We start from the raw sequence: 24,845 nt of genomic DNA, 5'->3' as shown, positions 1-24,845 counted from the left end.
GTCTAACACAATTTCCTGATTAATAAAGATTTCCTTCAGTTCCGACTTCTCGCTAGACCCTCGGTTTCCTAGTATTTCCGGAAGGTTATATGTATCTTCCTTCGTGAAAACAGAACCAAAGTATTTGTTCAATTGGTCTGCCATTTATTTGTTCCCCATTAAAAAGTCACCTGATTCTGACTGCAAGTGACCTACGTTTGTCTTCACTAATCTTTTTCTCTTCACATATCGACAGAAGCTTTTGCAGTCAGTTTTTATGTTCCCTGCAAGCTTCCTCTTATACTCTATTTTTCTGCTCCTAATTAAACTCTTTGTCCTCCTCGACTGAATTCTAAATTTCTCCCAGTCCTCAGGTTTGCTGCTTTTTCTGGCCAATTTATATGCCTCTCCTTGGAATTAACACTATCCCTAATTTCCCTTCTTCGCCACGGTTGAGCCACATTCCCCGTTTCAGTTTTTTCTCCAGACAGGGATGTACAATTGTTGAAGTTCATCCATATGATCTTTAAATGTTTGCCATTGCCTAGCCACCATCAACCCTTTAAGTCTCATTTGCCAGTCTATTCTAACCAATTCACACCTCATAACATTGAAGTTACCTTTCCTCAAGTTCAGGATTCTCGTCTCTGAATTCACTGTGCCACACTCCATCTTAATAAAGAATTGTACCATATTGTGGTCACTCTTCCCCAAGAGGCCGCGCACAACAAGATTGCTAATTAGTCCTTTCTCATTCCACATCACCGAGTCTAGGATAGCCAGCCCTCTAGTTGGTTCCTCGACATATTTTTCAAGAAAACCATCCCTAATACACGACAGGAAATCCTCCTCCACTGTATTTCGACCAGTTTGGTTAGCCCAATCTCTGTGTAGATTAAAGTTGCCCATGATAACTGCTGTACCTTTACGCATCCGTAAATTCTTGTTTGATGCTGTCCCCAAACTCACTACTACTGTTTGGTTGTCTGTGCACAACTCCCACGAGCGTTTTCTGCCCTATGTTATTCCGCAGCTCTATCCATACAGATTCCACACCATCCAAGCTAATGTCCTTCCTTACTATTGCGTTAATTTCCTCTTTAACCAGCAACGTTACCCGACCTCCTTTTCCTTTCTGTCTATCCTTCTTGAATGTTGAATACCTCTGGATGTTGAGTTCCCAGCCTTGGTCACCCTGGAGCCATGTCTCTGTAATCCCAATTATATCATATTTGCTGTTGATGCAGTTAATTCGTCCACCTTATTACGAATACTCCTCGCATTGAGGCACAGAGCCTTCAGGCTTGTCTTTTTAATACACTTTCTCCCTTTAGAATTTTGCTGTAATGTGGCCCTTTTTGATTTTTGCCTTGTGTTTCTCTGCCCTCCACTTTTATTTTTCTTCTTTCTATCTTTTGCTTCTGCACCCATTTTACTTCCTTCTATCTCCCTGCATAGATCCCCATCCCCCTGCCATATTAGTTTAACCCCTCCTTAACAGCACTAGCAAACATTCCCCTAGACATTGGTTCCGGTTCTGACCAGGTGCAGACCATCCGGTTTGTACTGGTCCCACCTCCCTCAGAACCGGTTCCCATGTCCCAGGAATTTGAATTCCTCCCACCTGCACTACTCATCAAGCCACATAGTCATCTGAGCTATCCTACAATTCCTACTCCGACTAGCACGTGGCACTGTCAGCAATCCTGAGATTACTACCTTTGAGATCCTACTTTCTAATTTAATTCCTAGCTCCCTAAACTCAGCTTGTAGGACCTCATCCCGTTTTTTTTCCTATATCGTTGGTACCTATATGTACCACAACAGCTGGCTGTTCACCCTTCCCCTCCAGAATACACTGCAGCCGCTCCAAGACATCCTTGACCTTTGCACCAGGGAGGCAACATACCATTCTGGAGTCTCGATTGCAGCCGCAGAAACATCTATCTTTCCCCCTTACAATAGAATCCCCTATCACTATAGTTCTCCCATTCTTTTTCCTGCCCTCCTGTACAGCAGAGCCACCCCTGGTGCCATGGACTTGGCTGCTGCTGCCTTCCCCTGATGAGTCATCTCCTCCAACAGTACCCAAGATGGTGTATCTGTTTTGCAGGGGGATGACACCAGGGTACTCCTGCACTACCTTCCTTCCACTGCTCTTCCTGATGTTCACCCATTCCCTATCTGCCTGAGTAACCTTTACCCGCGGAGTGACCAACTCACTAAACGTGCTATTCACGACATCCGCAGCATCGCGGATGCTCCAGAGTGACTCCATGCGCAGCTCCAGTGCCGCAATGTGGCCTGTCAGGAGCTGCAGCTGGATACACTTCCTGCACATGTAGTCATCAGGAACACTGGAAGCGCCCCTGACTTCCCACATAGCACAGGAGGAGCATGACACGTGTCCGAGCTCTCCTGCCATGACTTAACCATTAGATTACTTAATTTGGCAACATGCCAAAGGTTTTTTGCTGCTAAGAACAAGAAGAAAGACAAAGAAACAGAAAACTACTCACCACTCAACCAGCCAATCACTTACCCTCTTGGCTGTGACGTCACCCTTTGATTACTTTTGACTTCTTTCTTACTTTTGACCCTGCACCAGCTGTAGCTCGCTGCTCGCTGCTCCTCCAGCCGCTGCTCCTCCGACTGCCGCCGATCCCCGGACTCCCGCTGGGCCTTTATAGGCCACTGCTCACACCTCCTCCGGTCACTGCTCCTCCAACTTTTGGAAAAAAATAATTCAGTCAGGCAGAGTCTGCATGGATTTATGAAAGGGAAGTCATGTTTGACAAATTTGCTGGAATTCTTTGAGGATGTAATGAACTGGGTGGATTAAGGGGAACCAATTGGATGTGGTGTATTTGGACTTCCAGAAGGCATTTGGACAAGGTGCCACATAAAAGATTACTGCACAAGGGGTTGGGGGTAATATATTAGAATGGATAGAGGATTGGCTAACTAACAGAAAACAGAAAGTCGGGATAAATGGTTCATTTTCTGGTTGGTAAACAGTAACTAGTGGGGTGCTGCAGGGATCAGTGCTGGGACACCAACTCTTTATAATCTATATTAACGACTTGGAAGAAGGGACCGAGTGTAACATAGCCAAAGATTGGAGGAAAAGCAATGTGTGAGGAGGACACAACAAATCTGCAAAACAACATAGCCAGGCTAAGTGAGTGGGCAAAAATTTGGCAGATGGAGTATAATGTTGAAAAGTGCAAGGTTATGCACTTTGGCAGAAAAAATCAAAGACAAGTTATTATTTAAATGGAGAAAAATTGCACAGTGCTGCAGTAACAGCGGGACCTGGGGGTACTTGTGCATGAAACACAAAAGTTTAGCATGCAGGTACAGCAATTGATCAGAAGGCCAATGGAATAGAAACATAGAAACATAGAAACATAGAAACATAGAAAATAGGTGCAGGAGTAGGCCATTTGGCCCTTCTAGCCTGCACCGCCATTCAATGAGTTCATGGCTGAACATGCAACTTCATTACCCCATTCCTGCTTTCTCACCATACCCCTTGATTCCCCTAGTAGTAAGGACTTCATCTAACTCCTTTTTGAATATATTTAGTGAATTGGCCTCAACAACTTTCTGTGGTAGATAATTCCACAGGTTCACCACTCTCTGGGTGAAGAAATTCCTCCTCATCTCGGTCCTAAATGGCTTCCCCCTTATCCTTAGACTGTGTCCCCTGGTTCTGGACTTCCTTAACATTGGGAACATTCTTCCTGCATCTAACCTGTCTAACCCCGTCAGAATATTAAACGTCTCTATGAGGTCCCCTCTCATTCTTCTGAACTCCAGTGAATACAAGCCCAGTTGATCCAGTCTTTCTTGATAGGTCAGTCCCGCCATCCCGGGAATCAGTCTGGTGAACCTTCGCTGCACTCCCTCAATAGCAAGAATGTCCTTCCTCAGGTTAGGAGACCAAAACTGTGCACAATATTCCAGGTGTGGCCTCACCAAGGCCCTGTACAATTGTAGCAACACCTCCCTGCCCCTGTACTCAAATCCCCTCGCTATGAAGGCCAACATGCCATTTGCTTTCCTAACCGCCTGCTGTACCTGCATGCCAACCTTCAATGACTGATGTACCATGACACCCAGGTCTCTTTGCACCTCCCCTTTTCCTAATCTGTCACCATTCAGAAAATAGTCTGTCTCTCTGTTTTTACCACCAAAGTGGATAACCTCACATTTATCCACATTATACTTCATCTGCCATGCATTTGCCCACTCACCTAACCTATCCAAGTCACTCTGCAGCCTCATAGCATCCTCCTCGCAGCTCACACTGCCACCCAACTTAGTGTCATCCGCAAATTTGGAGATACTACATTTAATCTCCTCGTCTAAATCATTAATGTACAGTGTAAACAGCTGGGGCCCCAGCACAGAACCTTGCGGTACCCCACTAGTCACTGCCTGCCATTCTGAAAAGTCCCCATTTACTCCTACTCTTTGCTTCCTGTCTGACAACCAGTTCTCAATCCATGTCAGCACCCTACCCCCAATCCCATGTGCTTTAACTTTGCACATTAATCTCTTGTGTGGGACTTTGTCGAAAGCATTCTGAAAGTCCAAATATACCACATCAACTGGTTCTCCCTTGTCCACTCTACTGGAAACATCCTCAAAAAATTCTAGAAGATTTGTCAAGCATGATTTCCCTTTCACAAATCCATGCTGACTTGGACCTATCATATCACCTCTTTCCAAATGCACTGCTATGACATCCTTAATAATTGATTCCATCATTTTACCCACTACCGATGTCAGGCTGACTGGTCTATAATTCCCTGTTTTCTCTCTCCCTTCTTTTTTAAAAAGTTGGGTTACATTGGCTACCCGCCACTCCATAGGAACTGATCCAGAGTCAATGGAATGTTGGAAAATGACTGTCAATGCAACCACTATTTCCAAGGCCACCTCCTTAAGTAATCTGGGATGCAGTCCATTTATTGCAAAGGGGATGGAGTATAAAAGCAGAGAAGTCTTGTTGCAGTTATAAAGGAGATTGGTGAGGCAAGACCTGGAATACTGCGTGCAGTTTTGTTTTCCATATTGAATACTTGCTTTACTTGCTTTGGAGATGTAGAATTTACCAATATTTCGCAAAGATTCCTTGTACCTGTTCCCCTGTAAAGGAGAAGAATCCCTTTCTGGACTTCTAAAATGGAAGGACAAACTTCAGGACACAAATGAGTTTAAAGAGGAAGATGAGGCCTGCAGGGGATAAAAGGGGATGCATTCATGGAGCCCCAACAGTGTTTTAACTCATAAGAAAGGGAATTTAATTTAGATCTAAATTACAGAAGCCTGAGATCCCCTAAACATCTCTGGGAAGCAGCATATCAATTTTAAGATTCTACCACATTTTGGCTGCGAAAAAAAGAATTACCGAATACATGACATGGGACTAACCTCTGTGAAGCAAATTCGTGTATTAAGGATCTCAGATGTCTGGGGGAACTGTGCAACACCAATTCACCCCCTAAGAGATAATCAAATTACCAACCATTATCTAAACTATACAACTTAATCAAATTACTGCTGAACAAGCCCGACAAATTCTGACAAAGAAGAGAGCTCAAAACTAATGAGCAGCTCCCTTGAAACAAAGAGCTGGGCCAGATTTGGTGGGAGATAAGGAAGCCTTTTATTTGGATATATCTATTCCAATTTTACAAGGAAAAGAACACAAGCAGCCGGAGGTGGGGAGTGAAGAAATGGAGTCGTGGAGAAAAGTGCAAGAAATCATCAAGGACCGACCGACATGCAAACAGCACGAGGCCCACGAAACGGAAGGTTGTCAGCAACCAAATTGACAACCCGGGCCACCACAACCAGCGAAACGACCAACCGAAACCAACTCAGCAAAAACCGAAGAATCGACATTTATTTTCACTCTACAATCTACTTCTGAACGACCAATGGGTGAGAAATTACCAAAAAGGACTAACTAAAACTATTCCTAACCAAAGAAAGTGGCTACTTACTCCATACATCCAAAACGCAACTTACTGCATCACCCCAACTGAAGACTACGCAGTCCGAAGTCCTCTCCTCCGTCCGGGATACGGCTCGCCTAGAAGGCCAAGTACAGCGAACCCCGAAACTGCGATTCACCGGCAACTGTCAAAAGGGATTGGTGAGCATAGCTCCTGAACCCCCAGAGCTATAACTTAGTTAGTCAGGGGAATTGGGAGGGGAGTGGCTTGGATAACTTGTGTAAATGTATCTGCATTCTCCTCTTGACCCCATTTGGAGTTTAAGCTGTATTCTTTTCCCCATATGCTGTATGTTGACAATTTATTCAACATGTTGTACCCTTCGTGTCTATTGCTCTTACTAGTCTGTGTGTTATTAAAGATGTGCCTTTTACTTCCTTTTAAACACAATAAAGCCATACCTGCTTCTTATCTTGAAACCGATTGTTTGCCCAAGTCTGTCACAGCCCCTTTATAATTCAAGTGTCTAGAACCAAGGGTGTGGGAGCGATTCATTTAAGGGCAGAAGGGAAAGCTGACCCTCCGAAAACCACCCCTTACATAATGGCGACCACCAAGGGACTCTGGGGCAAGGGACGTGATAAGAGAGAGACTGGTTTCATGAAAAGAATCAAAATGGAAGAGAGGATTTCCTCGTATGTGTTTAAGAGGGTAAATGTGGCTAAGGAGTGGGTACTCGATCTATTGTATGCTGAGCATCCAGAAGATGCTGCAGCTCAATGGACCGAGAGCAAGGACCATAAAAAGTCAATAGAGAAGGCGATTTGGCTAATTTGCCTTCAGCGACAGATCCGGCTTCTAGATGAGGAGAATAAGAAAATAAAGGGAGTATTGAGGCAGGCAGAAGAGAGGTCCAGTGCAAGGGCCAGAGTCGGGGAAAGGCTGTGGACAGAGGTGGGACAGTGAAAGGAAAGTAGAGAGCTCACTAAAGAAAGGCACAAAACCCAACTGGACCTTTTACAGTGTCAGATTATTGAAGCCAAGAATAGTGAACTTGTATTGCGGGAATAGAATTCCTGCCTCGCCAAGCAAGTTAAAGATTATGGGGAGAGGGTGAAAGACATTCAGGTAGCCTATAAGGTAGCCAGTACCAGGGAATTTGAGGTTGGTGACCATGGCCCCTGCCAGCAGCTAATCCACGGCTTGAACCTTGCTCTATCCCGGGCAAAATGCATGGTGTGCTTGAAAAACCCGGGTTGAGCCCAGGAATACCTGGTAGAGCAAGGATAAACCCCGCAGTCACCGCCTGCAGCTCCCGGGAACAGCCCAGAGCAGCGGGGGTGTCAGCCAGAGTGCGGGGCAGACAAGGATTGCGAACTACCAACACCGGCAGTCCCGAGTTTTAAATCGGTTTGGTAGCAGGGGGAAGCAGGCTAGCCAATACAAGGAGGGCTGGAACCAGGGCCAATGCACTCGGTCCGGCAGCAGACGTTTGGCCCACCTGGTGCAAATGGGGCAGCAGGACCCCTAGTAAGCAATTTCATAGCCCCCATGGCCCCTAACGAGCTGGCTCACTGGCTCCGCAGCCTGGTGACAAACAGCTTACCTGTAGTAAAGGCAAAAGCCCAGGTCTGGTTCGATCCAAGAGACCCCAGAACCACCGAAAAGGCAGTGGTCGGACAGTTGACCCTGGCTTACCGGAACGGGAAGGTCCATGAGATTAAACCCAGCCAAGGCAAGAGAGAGTGGCATCAGGAAGGTGGGCACCCTCCCCACAAAGGGGGTGAATGTTTTGTGTGTGGGAAAAGTGGGCACTGAAGGAAGGACTGTAGGAACCCTTGGAAAGAGAGTAAGGGAAAGGCCGCTCCAACCCCAGCCCGTAAGGCCGGGGCAGGAACACTCGACTCATATGAGACACTCGTAGCCACCCTGCAGACACTTATAAACGGACTGGGAGCAGTAACTACCGCAACCGGTACAGTAGCCGGTACGGTAAAACCCTCTGCTCCAACCCACCCATGTGTATAACTAGAGCCAGCGCAGCCTGTGTACCTGTGTTCCCTGGAGTACGATGCCTGGAAGAGACCGTGCGTTACAATGGAGGTGGAGAAAGTGAATGGGACCTACCTGCTAAATACTGGTGCTTCCTGCACCCTTGTACATGCAGATAACCCGGCTACCTCACCTCTATCGAATGGGGTCCCGTACAGTCTAGTGGGGTTCACAGGCAACGAGCAAACTGGTTTGTTTCCCATCCCGCTCACCATTCAGTTAGGGACACTCAAAACCAAATGGAAGTGTGTCCTGATGAAATGGGAGCAGGAGGGAAAAGGGATCCTGGGGGCTAATTTTATCATTAGCCACTAGATCCTTTTGGATCCGAGGAACCACTGTCTATGGGGAGCCATAGGGACAGACAGGGAAGATTGATAGAGAAAATGAGGGTAAGGCAAAGATAAAGACATGGAGAGATACAGAGAGAGAAAGAGAAACAGAGCAAGAGGGAGAGAGAGACAGATAGATCGAGAGTGAGGGAAAGATAGAGAGAGAGAGACACAGAGAGGGAGTTAGAGACAGAGATATATAGAGAGGCACAGAGGTACAGAGACAGAGAGACATAGAGAGAGCGAAAGAGAGAGAGACAGCGAGACTGACAGAGAGAGCAAGAGAGAGAGACGAACAGAGATACAGAGAGCGAGGAAGATAGGGAGACTGAACGAGAGAGCGAGAGAGGGAGAGAGAGGGACAGAGATACACAGTGGGAGAGAGACAAATAGACTGGAAGAGAGAGCGAGAGAGAGGACTAGACAGAGAGAGAGACTGACAGAGAGAAAGTGAGAGGGACAGAGAGAGTTGGGCATTTAATCTCCCTCCACACTGTTCCATCAAATCTCCCCGGGCAGGTAAAGCACGGGGTGAGAGATAGAGTCCCTCTCTCTCGCTCTCTCTTTCAGACTGCCTGTCTCTCTGTCAGTCTCTCTCTCTGTCTGTTCCTCTCTCACTCTCGCTTTCTACACTGTCCCATCAAACACTCCCAGGGCAGGTACAGTGGGTTAGATACAGAGTAAAGCTCCCTCTACACTATCCCATCAAACACTCCCAGGGCAGGTACAGGGGGTTAGATACAGAGTAAATCTCCCTCTACACAGTGAGGTGAGGTGGCGGTGATTCCAGAAAAAGGGGCCAAGGGAACGTTGTGTACCGTGAAGCCAAAGGAGGGTTATGACTTGGAATTCCTGGTCAGTAACACACCAGTGGAGTACCAGGCATATGTACGGGCACACCTTGCAGCATTCGCCACCCACAAACATGACTGTGGCAGGGTAACGGGGGTGGAAGTTAGTATCGAAGGGGACCCCATGACCCAACCACAAAAGCAATATAACTTCCCCAGGGAGGCAGAGGCAGTCCTGACAACGACACTGGGATCACTGGTAGAGCAAGGGGTGTTAAGACCGATAGCTACCCATGTGAACTCTCCACTGTGGCCGGTTAAGAAATGGGACAACTCATGGAGGGCTACCGTGGACTATCGAATACTAAATAAGAATATCCCTGCCTGTGCACCCACTGTAGCAGCCGTAGCGGACCTCATAGGGAGTATTCCAGCATCCGCGACCACTTTCACGGTGTTGGACATTTCAAATGGGTTCTGGTCCACTCTTTTAAAACGGGAGGACCAGTACAAGTTCGCCTTTACCTTTAAGGGCCAACAATACCCGTGGAACTGTGTTCACCAAGGCTTCCACAACAGCCCCAGCATTTTTCACCAATGCATGGCGAACTGTTTAAAGGGCTTTAGCAGACCCCAGCAGTTGGTGTAGTATGTGGATGACCTGCTCCTGTTTACCGATCAGGGGGGAGGAGCATGGCCCACTGCTGGCTGAGCTGCTGGAGCTGCTAAAAGAAGAAGGGTTTAAAGTAAACCCGAATAAGGCACAGATCGGCCAGAAGGAAGTCAAATTCCTGGGGCTGACTGTGCGCGCTGGAGAAAGGGCCATAGACAAGGCTAGAAGGGAGGCAGTACAGGAGTTACCAGCCCCCAACACAGTGACAGGGGTAAGATCCTTTCTAGGGCTCACTGGGCACTGCAGAGACTTCATTGAGGATTATGCAGCCACCGCAGCCCCTCTGCTCAGGCTCCTACACAAGGGTGTAGAGTGGGACTGGGATGAGGGTTGCGAGGCAGCATTTAATCCGCTCAAGAAGGACTTGCAGACCGCGCCAGCCTTAGGAGCGATAGATGTAGGAAAGGAGTTTTTCCTGGAGGGGCAGCCAGCGGGGACAGTTTGAGCTCAGTGCTGCTTCAAGAGCGGCACGGCCAGCTGAGACCGGTGGTTTACTCCTCCCAGGATCCTCACAGATGTGGAGAAGGGGTACTCCAACTGTGAGAGACACCTCCTAGCCACACATTGGGCAGTGAAAAGATGCTTGCTCTTCATGGGAGGGTCTCTTCTAACACTCCTAACCCACCACACACCGACTCAGATGCTCCTAGATGGGAGGATTAAGGACGGGACGGTGAGCAGTGCCCGCATTGCTCGCTGGACCCTGCTCCTCTCCCAGATGGACCTCAGAGTAGAAGGCCCCCGTGAGCCAAGGCTCGCAGCCAACCTAATCAACCCAGGGAAAGCCCACAGGTGCTCCGTAGAAGGGATATGGGAGGTGAACATTGGCCTTCGGGCTGGGTTACACCCTACAGGCCGGGACATCTACGTGGATGGGTCCAGCACGGTATCTGCTGGCAAACGACTCACTGGGTGCGGATCCTATGACCCAAGGGCAGGTATTACCCTGGCAATCAAGCTCCCCAGCACCATGAGCGCCTAGCATGCTGAACTGTCCGCCGTAATGTACGTGGTGACCCACCCCGAGGAATTCCCTATCCCGTACACGATTTGCTCGGACAGTATGTTCACCTGCAATTCGTGTACGGAGTACCTGGCTATCTGGTCCCGTCGCGGATACACGTCCGCTGACGGGAGACCCCTGACAATCAAGCCCCTGCTGGAGAAAATCATGCCAGCGGTGGGGGAAGAAGGAAAGGTCTACATACATAAGGTGAAGGCCCATTCAAAAATCGAACCCCGTGCAGAGGGAAACCAACAGGCTGACAAACTGGCCAAAGAAGGTGCCCGCACGGGAAAGTTCTGGGACCCCTATGACACCGGCCGCATAGCAGCGGTCAAGAATAAGAACAGGGCAGCAGAGAGTACAGTGATAGCTTTGGCCCCGGACTTAAAAACAGTTCAGGCACAGGACCCAGTCCTGAAAGCTGTCCTGAATGTGCTAGCTGGAGGAGAGAGAGTAGAAGGTCCGTACGGCACAGCAGCCATTACCGTTAAGGAAGGCATGCTGGTTAAAGAGGGACAATGGGTCGTGCCACAGCAGCACCAGAGGGAATTCCTAAAACTGGCCCATGAGGGTCCAGGAGCGGGACACCCCGGGCCTGAGACCACCTGGCAACGAGTGGAACAGGCAGGATGGTGACCGGGACTCAGGGAGGACGTCCGTGGGTTCTGTGCGAAATGCCTGGTGTGTGCTGCGAACAACCCTGACCCCCAGAAAAGGAAAGTGTCCCTAGGACACGTCAGGATGGTAGAGGGACCATGGCCGTCAATCCAAATTGACTACATCGGGCCACTACCCACCGCCCAGGGAGGCCACAAATACTGCCTCGTCCTGGTGGACGTGTTCTCAAAATGGGTTGAAGCCTTCAACTGCCGAACAGCCACCGCACTAGGGACAGCTAAGACTCTAGTGAGGGAAGTGTTCTCCCGGTGGGGACTCCCACAGTATGTGGAGTCGGACCAGGGGAGCCATTTCACCGGGCAGTTATTGCAGGCAACCCTTAACGTGCACGGCATTGAGGGGAAATGGCACATTGCCCACAATCTACAGTCATCGGGTAATGTGGAGCTTTTAAACTACACCATTAAAGAAAGGCTGCGGAAGGAGACAGGAGACTCACCCCAAAAGTGGGTGGAGGTCTTACCGTTGGACCTAATGGGGATACGAGCCAGCCAGTCAAAGAGCACGGGGTATTCCCCACGCGAGCTCATGACTGGCCGGATCATGCGGACCCCCACCCATGTCCTCGCCCCGGTGCTCAAAGAAGGTCAGTTCAGAGAGGTGAACTGGGACTGGTTTGTCAGGAACCTGTTTGAACACCTCAAACAGATTCACTGGCAGGCTGCAGTAACATGGGCAGACAGCATCAGAGTAACCGATTGCTGCTAGAACCCAGCAAACACCACGAATGGGAGATAGGAGGCCAGGTCATGGTGAGGAACCATGCTCGGGTCGGGGTTTGTGAAGCATTATATATGGGGCCATACAGCATTGTCGACAAGGCAAGCCCGATGGTCGATGCCATAAAGCTGCCCCGCTGTACTAAGTGGTTCCACATCAACCAGTGCAAGCTCTACAACCCAGGGTCAGCCAAGCACAGAGTTCAGCCGGGATGTGTGAACTGTCCTCAGGACAGGGACCCTCCGTTGGCCGCCCCCGACGGTGGAGGACCCACAGGGAATGTGGCAGGCTCAGAAACCGTGCCTATAGGGACGGTGAATTGCAGTACTGGAGGGGCTATCCCACCCATCGTTTGGGATTCGTACGCACCCCCAGTAACCCAAGCCCTGAGAAGGACCCTCCATACACCACGGCCAAAGATACCGTGGTCACCGGCAGCTGAGCCTCAGTGATTCTACCCTTGGAGAAGGGCAGCCCGACAGGAAAGGCCGAAGGTCAGAAGTACAGAGGCCACTCAGAGTAGGGACCCGCAGCCAGCCGCCTCCAGCGGTGAGGGTCTCACAGGAGCAGTAGCATCGAGCTGTCCCAGAGACAAGAGTCTCCAGCTCACCGGCTGCGGGGAAACCCGAGCATCCAGGCGGCTATCAGACCGCACAAGGCATAGGCCTGACAGGGACTAACCAGGCCACCCGGAGACGGGTGGCGGTTGTACATAGCTCTAATTTTTAGTCGAAGGTAGCTGACTCTACCATTTTACATTTTAAGGTTTAGTTTAGAATTGAGGGTAATGTTTCAGTAATGTTTTGGTGATTGTTTTGAGTTTGTCTCGTGTGTCAGCCAGCCTGAGAGCAGTTCTCAAGGGCAGGATCCAGACATTACCGGGTGATGGACAAACCTCAGGAGACCAATTGATGTTGTTTAATTTGAATCTATGTTCTTCCTTCTGTAATGTGGTTGTACGTTGGCTACATGCTGGTGAATATAATGCAATTGAAATGAAATGTAACTGTGCTGAAATGCAATTGTAGGGATGGAACCCCCTCCAAGCTGGGAGGGTGTAAACGTAAAAAGTTTGTACCTGTAAAGGGAAAAGTGTGTATCTGTGGTGATGTTGCACAAGTGTAATGCATATTTTGGGTATTAGTTTAGTTAATTTACAGGGAAGGTTATTTCTTGAGAGCCAGGAACTTTGCTCACCTGTAAGATGATACCATAAATGACATGGTATCACAGGGGGGGAATGTAGAATTTACCAATATTTCGCAAAGATGCCTGGTACCTTTCCCCTGCAGAGGAGAAGAATTCCTTTCTGGGCTTTTAAAATGAGTTTAAAGGGGCAGACGACGCCTGCAGGGGATAAAAGGGAATGCATTCATCGAGACACCCCCCGCCCCCCACAGTGTTTGGACTCATAGGAAAGAGAATTCAAAATGGACCTAAATTTCAGAAGCCTGAGATCCCTGAAACATCTATGGGAAGGAGCAGATCAATTTTAAGATACTACAACATTTTGGCTGCAAAAAAGAGTTACTGAGTACAGAAGGTGGGGCTAAACTCTGTGAAGCAAATTCATGTATTAAGGATACCAGACTGTCTGGGGGGAACTATTCACCCCATAAGAGATAATCGAATTACCCAATCAAGCACAATAGAAATCATGGTCAGGAAACTGGACAATCCTCAAACAATGCAAAACCAGTGATAGCACATTCTCACACCCTAATCGAGTTACTGCCGACAAAGGAGACATTTGAAAATCAATGGACAGAACAGTTTAAACAGAGCCTAAGAGATTTGATGGGAGATAACAAAGCCTTTTTTGGGGGATATATCTATCCCCCAGTTTTACAAGGAAAAACTAACAGAACACAGACTGGAACTCGCACTGACTCGAACAAGGACACAGACTGGAACACAGACACAAACACAAGCAGCCTGCTTCCTCTGCAGTGAAGAAATGGAACAGTGAAGGAAACTACCAGAACTCATCAAGAACTGACCGAGCACGAGGCCCACGAAACGGAAGGTTGTCAGCAAACAAATTGACAATCACTCTACAATCTACTTCTGAACGACCCAACGCGGCAGAAATTACCAAAAGGGACTAACTAAAACTATTCCTAACCAAAGAAAGTGGGTACTTACCCCATACATCCAAAACGTAACTTAGCGTATCAACGGACGCACCCCAACCGAAGACTACGCAGTTCGAAGTCCTCTCCTCTGTCCGGGGTACGGCTCGCCTAGAAGGCCAAGTGCAGCGAACCCTGAAACCACGAATCACCGGCAACTGTCTAAAGGGATTGGTGAGCATAGCCCCTGAACCCTAAGAGCTATAACTTAGTTAGTTGGGGTAATTGGGAGGGGGGAGGCTGGGATAACTTGTGTAAATGTATCTGCATTCTCCTCTTTACTCCATTTACAGTTTAAGCTATATTTTTTTCCCCACAGGCTGTAATTTGACAATTTATTCAATGTGTTGTACCCCTCAGTGTGTATTGGTCTGTGTGTGTTATTAAAGGTGTGCCTTTTACTTCTTTTTAAACACAATAAAGCCATGCCTTCTTCCTACCTTGAAACCGATTGTCTGTCCAAGTCTTTCACAGTCCCTTCATAATTCCAGTGTCGAGAACCAAGGGTCAGCGAGCGATTCGGAACCACTCATATAAGGTCAGAAGGGCAAGCTGACCCCCTGAAAACCATCCCTTACACTGCCGGCCACAACTCCTTCATAACCGATCTTATTCCTCTCACTAATTTTTACCCATGGATTCCTCGTGAGGTTGTGGTGACCTGAAATTTCTAAAATCTTAATTTAAAACTAGAACTCTTAAACATTCTTAAACTCATATCGTGTTATTATATACATCTGCCACCCGTCTCCGACTGGCCAAGTTAATCCCTGTTCTTCTCCTTCCCTTATTCAGCCTCTGGTTTGCCTGTGTGGCCGGCGGTAAGGCGGTCTGTACCACAGGACCCAGAGTGTTCTGACTGGAGGTGTGCCTGAGTCCCACATTATCGGGGGAATGGCCCCTCTGGGGCAACAACACACTTCCCCTTTAGGTGTGGCTGCTGAGTTCATTTCATTAACTGAGGATTCTGCACAGCCGGGGGCTGTAGGCTGGGGACTCTCAGTTAGTGGCTGGTCCACCACGACCTCTCCTGTGAGTCCCTCACCGCCGAAGGCTGCCGGCTGGGGATCCCTGTCCGTAGACTGATCCCTGATCTTGGGTATTCTCGAACGGATGGCCAACCTCCCGGGGCTGACCCACTGAAACTGGGCACTGGTGACCACGGTGTCTCCGGGAAGCGAGCCGGGACAGCTTTGTCAGGAATCTGTTTGAACATCTTAAACAGATTCACTGGCAGGCTGCTAACAACATGGGCAATGAACTCAGCACTTTAGCTTGAGTGTTCAGGACAGAACGCGCCCCTGAGCATGTATGAGGAAAAAGCTCCAGAAAATATTCTCGGCCAGGGAGCTTTCGCTTGTGAGGTGAACGTGTTAAGCGCGACACTGCGGAAACATCTCCACTTTCAGCACCAGGTCAGACAGAAATGTGAAGCGAGCAGGTGGACTGCAGAATCCCACTTTTAAGGAGTTGGTCGTGGTGTCAAACAAAGAGTTTCACTAAATGATTAAAAATAAGAAATGTCAAAGTCGAACATGCATCTCCAGAGGAGACTGCGATCTGAACACAGCACCTTAAACAACTCCGCCACCCTGAGTATTCAATGCTAGATGTGGCCACCTGCAGATTGATTTTGAACTTTTGTGTCCTGACACATGAAATAAATGAGGGCAGCAGGCGTATCTCTGCCTGACACCGGGGAAACAGTGAGACAGATCTTGGAGCAAGGGTCTGGTTATTGCCAAACAGCAAAGAAAATATTTTCTGGAAGAACAATGTTGAAAATAATTGCAACCCCAACATGATTAGAACACACAACCTTTCAATTTGGAGTCAGGCATGCTACCATTGCCTGACAAGGTCCACACATGAAGTCTGAGATGTTCGGCGATATGAAGATTTCACAATACAAGAGGCTTTAAAATCCCCGCCCATTCCCACCAGGTGTCAGAAGCAGCGCTCACCTGCCAGTCACCGTATGTTTTTTTCTTAAACTTTTGTATTGTTTTCACGGGAAAGCATCATTAATTAACCCCTCACCTTCTTTTGCACAATGAAAGAAATGCTAACTGAGGGAGAGTCGATACTTCAATCATTTGTCCTGTGCTTTGGGGAGCGGGCAGTGAAGTGGACCTGAGTCCATGATTGCATCGGCCATGATCGTATTAAATGTCGGAGCAGGCTCGAGGGTCGTATGGTTGACTACTGCTCCTATTTCTTATCTTCTTATGTTCTTATGCATGTTGACCCATTTTACTCACTGTATTTTAGGAGTCTGGTTCAAAATCTTCATTGCTGATGACACCAGGAATCTGGGGCAACTTTTGTCAAATTTAACAGCACCGGTTATTCCGACCGTGCACAGAAAATAGAATCCTATGGTGCTCCTTTTCAGATTCAATGCAGCAGGATTTCAAATAAAGTAAAATAATTTTACAGTGAAAAGATTTAGAAGTGTTACTTGTATTTGTGTCTTTAATTAAACTTTGTGGCGTCTGACTCCAGTTCATGCCTCTGCTGAATAAGAAAGGAGGGTTTGACGTTGACCAGACTGCACTGCCCCTGATATTTGTGAGCTCATCCTTTATATTCAGTGGTTTCTCGCCCTTTGATGGGCTGCAGTGTGGCGGATATCACGTTGGCCTCACACGCGAAAGGTCCCCGGTGGATCCGTTTTCTCTCACTCAAAGTTATCTATTTATTGGTTAAATAAAGAGCAATTCAGGATTAAGGGAGCCCTTTTGCCAGGAGAATAAATAGCAAATAAAAACAGCAAATTCTGCAAATCTCAGCAAATCAGGCAGCATTTGCCAGGAGACTCAACTCGCCTCCGATTGTTCCCATTTGGCAAGTTTAAACAAAATGTTTCTGCCTGGGATCGAACCAGGGACCTTTTGCGTGTAAAGCAAACATGATAACCACTACACTACAGAAACCACTGGTACAGCAGCCCCAACAGAGGGGAGTTGACCAGTGAGCTCCCTCTGCTGATCGGGAATGAGGAGGCTCACCTGAAACAACTTCTGTCCCACACTGCAAGTTCTCAATCCTTCTCCTCCACTGCCCTTTACAGAAATGTCACGGATCACCCAGCCACCGTGTTCACTTCCACATCCTCACAGTGGGGCCACAGAGGCTCCTACCGTCTCCCCGCGATCAGTGAACTCACCCAGTTTGTATAATTAAACCCGGAACACGTGCCCGGCAAAGGGCAGGAGAAGCCAGATAGTCTGTAAGCTCGGTCTATCACAGAAAGTATTGGTATTCATGGTGCTTACAGCAATTATTAATCGTCTCACAGACCTCAATTATTTTTATGCGATGAATTGATCGAGTATCGTTACCACGTCAGTGCGGCAGATCTTAACCCCTCGACCACCAGGGAACAGTTATGATAGATGTTGATATATTTATATATATTTATATAAGAACCTGAATATCAATGGCTAGCTACCTTGACCTCATGGCGAACAGCAGTGCATCTAACTTTGAGTGAAGTAAATTGTTCCACAATGAAACCCATTTCATCTTTTGTTCCCTTTTAAACGCTAGAAACTGAGACAGGGGGAATACATAGAGAAATAAAAGCACAGGGATATAGACAAGAGGAAGAGAGAAGGGGAAAGATACTGTCCCCACCCAGAACTAATGCAGAAACCCCTCTGCTGCGCTCGGGGTGGCCACCCGCAGCCTGGATACACTAACGGGAGAACACCAGCGGCAGGTCGGGGCCATAAAAGGAACGGCGAGCGGCCCTGGGAGCAGCTTGGAGGTCCCGGGAGACTTCTCCAGGGAGCAGCGCGAGCTGGTGCAGGAGGGTGGCGGCAGCGAAGTGTGATGTCATCAAGGTCCAGGTCAGTGATTGGAGCGTGGGCAGATACAGCAGGAGCGGCGAGATCGGGACGAAGGAGCGGCGAGAGACTGTGGAGGGATGTGATCGGGGCCCAGGGGAGGCATGAGTTCAGGGCCAGGGGCCCAGGGGCCCAGGGGCCCAGGGGCAGCACAGACCAGCCCACACTGTGATATGTGTGCATACTGGGTCCGTGCAGCAGAGCTGGTCTCCAGTCGTCTTGTTTAACCCTTGCCACTGGACGAATACTTCGAACTGTCAAGCCCGTGTGATGGCTGGGGTGCAACGGCCAGCACACGTTAAAAAAATCCACGCACAGGCATCTTCCACCCTTCAACATACATTTCAGGGCCTGGAATATTGAAACACCTGTGAACTCATCCTTCTTTGGCGAGGAAGCAAGTCATCCTCTCTTTGAGGGACTGCCTATGATGATGATGAACTGGATTTGCTGCAGTCCGCGGGCAGCAGGTGATGAAAGCGGGCGTGAGAGGGTGAGTGACAGGTGGGCACTGCTTCTGATGCTGTCTGACCCACGGTGGGAGTGGCCGGGGATTTTAAAGCCCTTTCATTGCACCAATGCAGGGTAAATGAAACTGTGTTTCAGGAACCTTCATGTTTCCAAACATGGACAATTTGCACTGTAGACCTCGTGGTGCAACGGTAGTGTGTCTGACTCCCGATCAGAAAGCTGTGTATTCAAATCATGTTGGGATCATTGTTCTTCAAAAGTTGCAAGCTTCTTTGCTGTTTGGCAATAACCTGACACTTGCTCCAATGTTTGTTTCCCTGGTGTCAGGCACAGATATGCCAGATGCCTTCATTTACTTCATGTCACAAGACACAAAAGTTCAAAATTTAAATGAACTTACAGTCTGGATGGCCGAGCCGTCGAAGGTGCTGCGTTCAGTTTGCAGTCTGCTCTTAAAGCGCGGTTTCAAATCCCTTTTCTTATTTTTAGTCATTAAGCAAAACTCATTTGCTTGGCACCACGACCAGCTCCTTAAAAGTGGGATTCAGCAGTTCACCTGCTCGCTTAACATTTCTGTCTGACCGGGTGCTGAAAGTGGCGATGTTTCCGCAGTGTCGCGGTTAACACGTTCGCCTCACATGCGAAAGCTCACCGGGTGGGAATATTTTCTGGAGCTTTCTCCTCATGCATGCTCAGGGCGAGATTGTTCTCCTGTGAAAGGTCATATGATCAGAAACATTTAAGGATTAGGAGCTGGAGTAGGCCATTCGGCCCCTCGAGCCTGGTCCACCATTCAAGAAGATCCTGGCAGTTCTTCGACATCAAGTTTAAACATCTGGGGCGGAGCCAACAGGCGCCTGGCTGCAATCAGTGACAAAAACGTTTGCTTTAGCAGAAGCACAGCGAGCTCAGTTGATACAGCGTGAGATTTTTAATATCAGATTCTCGGGTTCGAACACCAAGTTTGTTGATTACTTTTTAACTACATTTTATGTTGCTTTCACGGGAATACATCGTTAATTAACCGATGATCTTCTTTTGCACAAATAAAGAAATTCTAACTGAAGGAGATTCCATAATTGGATAATTTATCTCTGCTCTGCAAGTTAACTCTTAAACCATAAACCATTTTACACACTGCTTTCGGGGTCTGGTTCAAAATGTTCATTGCTGGTAACATCAACAGGAGACTGGGGAAACAGTGAGACTGACTTTAGAGCAAGGGTCTGGTTATTGTGAAACACCAAAGAAAATATACATTCTGAAAGAATAACATCGAAAGGAAATGACACCCGACACCCAGAAAGAAGTGTTAAGACAGAAGATGAAATGCTGCATCCCTTTCTGCAAAAAATTCCTTTCACAAACATTTCTCTGACCGAAGCTGCACAAAACAAAAATGTTCGTTTCCAAGTCATTAAACTCCCGAATTTCCGCTTCACCAGAATCTCCTGAATCAGATGCCTCTAGTTTTGCCGACTCAATCCATGTCCCTTTGCAATGCTCTGCTTCCACCCACACTATGAAATGTGCCGCTAACTTATAGAATCATGGAATGGTTACAGCACGGAAGGCCATTCGGCCCGTCGAGCCAGTGCCGACTCTCAGCGAGTCCCACTCCCCCGCTCTTTCCCCATAGCCCTGCAATTGTTTTTCCTTCAGACACTTATCCAACTCCCGTTTGAAAGATAAGATTGAGTCTGCCTCCACCACCCTTTCAAGCCGTGCATTCCAGATCCGAACCACTTGCTGCTAAATGGTCATCTCCTGTTGCTATGTGTAATGTCTGGGAAACACGAGATCAATTCCTGCCACACTCACAGACTTCCTAAATATAGCACCGTCTTTCTATTCTCATAAAACCAGCTCCTGAAGTGTAGGCCAGCTGTGTAGGTGAAAGCTCTGGTTATGTTCCTAACATCACTTCAATTGCAGTGTTTCCGTAGTGTAGTGGTTGTCACATTTTCTTCACCCGCGAATGATCTTTGGTTCGAAACTGGGCGGAAACATTTTGAAAACCCGTTTAATTAAATATTAGAAAAAATGGATTTATTCGTATTAATGTTTCAATATTAACAAAACACAATGTCCCACAGCCTTGTTAAATTTTCTGATATCTATGTTCAGTTCTGTATACACTCAAACTCGACAGTTCAACTGAATGCTCATAAAAGTATTGGAGTGGGAACTCACTGGATAACAGCACAGCTGGCAATGTTTGCAGAATATATTCGTGACACCAAAGCACACAATGACAAGCTGGAACTGTGCGGCACAGTATCCTCGGGGAAAACAGTTGAAGTCCCTGAGAGGGCTTAAACCACCAACTTTTTGGTTAGCACCGAACACCCTAACCCATTGCGCCACAGAGACTGACACAAGTGCATACTGCAAGAAACCCCAAACCAGGGCGTCCGTCAGTTAAAGCTTCAGATTGCTCCGATCAGTTGGAACTTGTCCACTCTCAGTTGCACTTTTCCCAAATAAAGGGTGGGACATTCATTGTGGATGTGTGGAAGCAGTCTGATCCCGCACACTGCAGACACTTCCATGTCACTGCCAACCAGCTCTCCCGCAACAGGTGTGATCTACCTTCCAGCCTTCTGGTGCCTTGTCTGTGACAAAGTATTCTGATTGTCCCGAAGCCTTATTAGGTTTGAAATCCTTTTCAGCTCCTGACTGCGGATATTCCTGTGATTAAACGGGAACTAAATGCTTGCAGGGACAGTTGGATTCACCATTTCGTTGCTTGGTGAAATTTCAAAGATTGAAAGTGACGCACATCAACCCCAAACCTCGTCACCTACTCGCTAACCGCTACACGCTGCTCCCGTGAGATGGAAGCCCAGTTGCTGTTTCAAGCTTGAATGCAGGTACAAGCAGAACTCTATCAAAGAAAGTCCAAGTCCCTGAGGCACCTGATTATTTGCACCAAACTCCTTTGTAAAGAGTTGAGGTTCGTGTGGGGTGATTTGGGCACATCTTTCCCCATACTACAACACTTCAAACATAACTCAACGGCTGTAAAGCGCTTTGGGGCGTCATGAGTTCCTGAAAGGCACTGCAGAAATGCAAGTCTTCCTTTGCAAAATTTCTATGCAATTTCAAAACTCGCCGGCAAAATAATGGACTCGTCCAGGATTGGAACCCAGGACTTCTCACAAATTTCATTTAACTTCGACTCATCTAAAGTCACACCTTTAGATCAATGAACCAACTGCTTGACAATCATAACGGTAATGTATAGCCATTATAAAAGCAAGTTTTTGTGTGTGGCTGCTCTTGATTAGAGAAGCACGTGAGACCGAATCAGTGACTTTGCTTTTTCGACCTGTCTTCTGAAGCGCCGCACGATCCCACTCCGACAGTCAATGAGCTGTTGAGACGTTAGTGTATCCAGGCTCTGGGTGGCCACCCCGAGTGCAGCAGCGGGGTTTCTGCATTAGTTCTGGGTGGGGACAGTATTTCCCCTTCTCTCTTCCTCTTGTCTGTATCCCTGTGCTTTTATTTCTCTATTTATTCCCCCTGTCTCAGTTTCTAGTGTTTAAAAGGGAATAAAAGATGAAATGGGTGTCACTGTGCAACAATTTCTCTCGCTCAAAGTTAGATTCACGACCGTTGTGCCATGAGGTCTAGACAGCTTGCCGTTGACATACAGGTTCATATATAAATATATATTTTTATATTTATACAAATTATCGAAGCTGTTCCCTGGTTGAGTGGTTAAGATCCCGAGCATTAACCCTTTCCATTCTCAATCAGTTCATCGCAGAAACATAATTGAGGTGTGTGAGAGGATTAATGATTGCTGTAATCGCCGTTAATAACCCCACTACTATCTGTTACAGAATGAGCTTACACACTCTCCCTCTTCTCCTGCCCTTTGCCGGACACATGTCCCGGGTTTAATTTTACAAACTGGGCGAGTTCGCTGACCGCGGGGAGACGGTAGGAGCCTCTGTGGCCCCACTGTGAGGATGTGGAAGTGAACACGTGACATTTCTGTAAAGGGCAGCGGAGGAGAAGGATTGAGAACTTCCAGTGTGGGACAGAAGTTGTTTCAGGTGAGCCAACACATTCCTGATCCTCCTCTCTTCTTCGGTAATCCCGGAGTCGAGGTTGACTTGCTTCCACATTAAAAATCAGTGGTGATCAGCACAGAGGGAGCTCACTGGTCAGCTCCCGTTTGTTGAGGTCCATGTGCCAGAGGTTTCCCTAGTGTCGTGGTTATCACGTTTGCTTTACATATGCAAGGTCACCGGTTCGATGCCGGGCGAGAACATTGTGTTGAAATTTCCTATAGGGGAACAATCGGAGGCGAGTCTTGTCTCCTGGCAAATGCTAACTGACCTGCTGAGATTTCCAGCATTTGCTGTTTTTATTTGCTCTTTATTCTCCTAGCAAAAGGAATCCCTTATTCCTTAATTGCTCTTTATTTCACCAATAAATTGATAACTTTTAGCGAGAGAAAATGGATCCACTGGGGAACTTTGGCGTGTCGGAATAACCGGTGCTGTTAAATTTGACAAAAGTTGCACCAGATTCCTGGTGTCGCCAGCGATGAGGATTTTGAACCAGACTCCTAAATCACAGTGTGTAAAATGGGATATGGTTGAACAGTTAACATGCAAAGCACAGAACAAATGATTGAAGTATCGACTGTCCCTCAGTCAGCATTTCTTTCATTGTACAAAAGAAGATGACGGGTTAATTAATGATGCTTTCCCGTGAAAACAACACAAAAGTTAAACAAAAACATACGGTGACTGGCAGGTGAGCGCTTCTTCTGATACCTGGTGGGAATGGGCAGGGATTTTAAAGCCCCTTGTATTGCGGAATCTTCATATAGACGAACATCTCACACTCCCTGTGTAGACCTTGTGGCGCAGCGGTAGCGCGTCTGACTCCAGATCAGAAGGTTGTGTGTTCAAATAACGTCAAGGTCACTGCTCTTTTGGGTAATCCCGGAATTAATATTTTATTTGCTGTTTGGCAATAACCAGACCCTTGCTCCAAGGTCTGTCTCACTGTTTCCCCGGTGTCAGGCAGAGAAACACCTGTTGCCCTCATTTATTTCTTGTGACAAGACACAAAAGTTCAAAATCAACCTGCAGGTGGCCATATACAGCCCTCGATAGTCAGGACAGCCGAGCGGTCTAAGCTGTTGTGTTCAGTCTGCTCTGAAAGTGTGGGTTTGAATCCCACTTCTAGCACCTTTTATTTTTAGTCATTAAGCAAAACTCATTTGCTTGGCACAACGATCAGCTCCTAAAAAGTGGGATCCTGCAGTTCACCTGCTCGCTCAGCATCTCCGTCTGACCTGGTGCTGAAGGTGGAGATGTTTCCGCAGTGTGGCCAATCACACGTTCACCTTACTGTCATGTATCTCACACCACTCTACAGTTCTAAGTCATTTTGAACATCTCTTTCACCAGGTGTGGGTACCTTCAAAGGGGCTAAAGTTAAAATCTACATCACACAGGATGCCAGACCGGTCCATCACAAGGCTAGAGCTGTGCCTTATGTGATGAGGGAAAAGATTGAACACGAACTGGACCTGCGGGAAGGCATTATCTCATCCGTGGAATTTAGCGACTGGTCAAGTCCCATCATCCCCGTCATGAAGCCTGATGGATCCGTACAAATCTGTGGGGATTACAAGTCTACCATAAACAGAGTGTCCCTGCAGGACCAATACCCGCTGCCCAGAGCAGAGGACCTATTTGCCACGTTGGCTGGAGGAAAACTTTTCTCGAAACTAGATGATACATCTGCGTATATGACGCAAGAACTGACCGAAGAGTCTCAGCTACTCACCACCATCAACACACATCGAGGCCTTTTTATGTACAATCGATGCCCATTCGGCATCAGGTCGGCAGCTGCTATATTCCAGCGCAACATGGAGAATCTGCTCAAGTCCATCCTGGGGACGGTTGTGTTTCAAGATGACATACTCATCACGGGCAGGGACACCGACTCCCATCTCCGCAATTTGCAGGAAGTACTAAGTCGATTGGATCGAGTAGGCCTAAGAGTTAAGAAATCCAAGTGTCTGTTTCTCGCGCCTGAAGTTGAATTTTTGGGCAGAAGGATTGCCGCTGATGGAATCTGCCCAACAGAATCAAAAATCGAAGCAATTCGTCTGGCACCCAGGCCCTGGAATATCTCGGAACTGCCTGCCTTTCTCG

The 24,845-nt window shown here is 47.7% G+C and overlaps 2 non-coding genes across 2 annotated transcripts; one reads left to right on the top strand and one right to left on the bottom strand.

Moving 5' to 3' along the window:
• Positions 1-17,195: 17,195 nt before the first annotated feature.
• On the bottom strand, positions 17,196-17,268 carry trnav-uac (transfer RNA valine (anticodon UAC)). The gene has a single exon. It is a non-coding gene; the product is annotated as a tRNA-Val (tRNA).
• A 6,260-nt stretch (positions 17,269-23,528) lies between these two features.
• trnaw-cca (transfer RNA tryptophan (anticodon CCA)) lies at positions 23,529-23,600 on the top strand. Its single transcript has one exon. It is a non-coding gene; the product is annotated as a tRNA-Trp (tRNA).
• Positions 23,601-24,845: the final 1,245 nt, after the last annotated feature.

The sequence above is a fragment of the Pristiophorus japonicus genome, unplaced genomic scaffold (assembly GCF_044704955.1).
Source record: "Pristiophorus japonicus isolate sPriJap1 unplaced genomic scaffold, sPriJap1.hap1 HAP1_SCAFFOLD_147, whole genome shotgun sequence".
NCBI lineage: Eukaryota > Metazoa > Chordata > Chondrichthyes > Pristiophoridae > Pristiophorus > Pristiophorus japonicus.
This window is presented reverse-complemented; position numbering and strand designations above follow the sequence as displayed.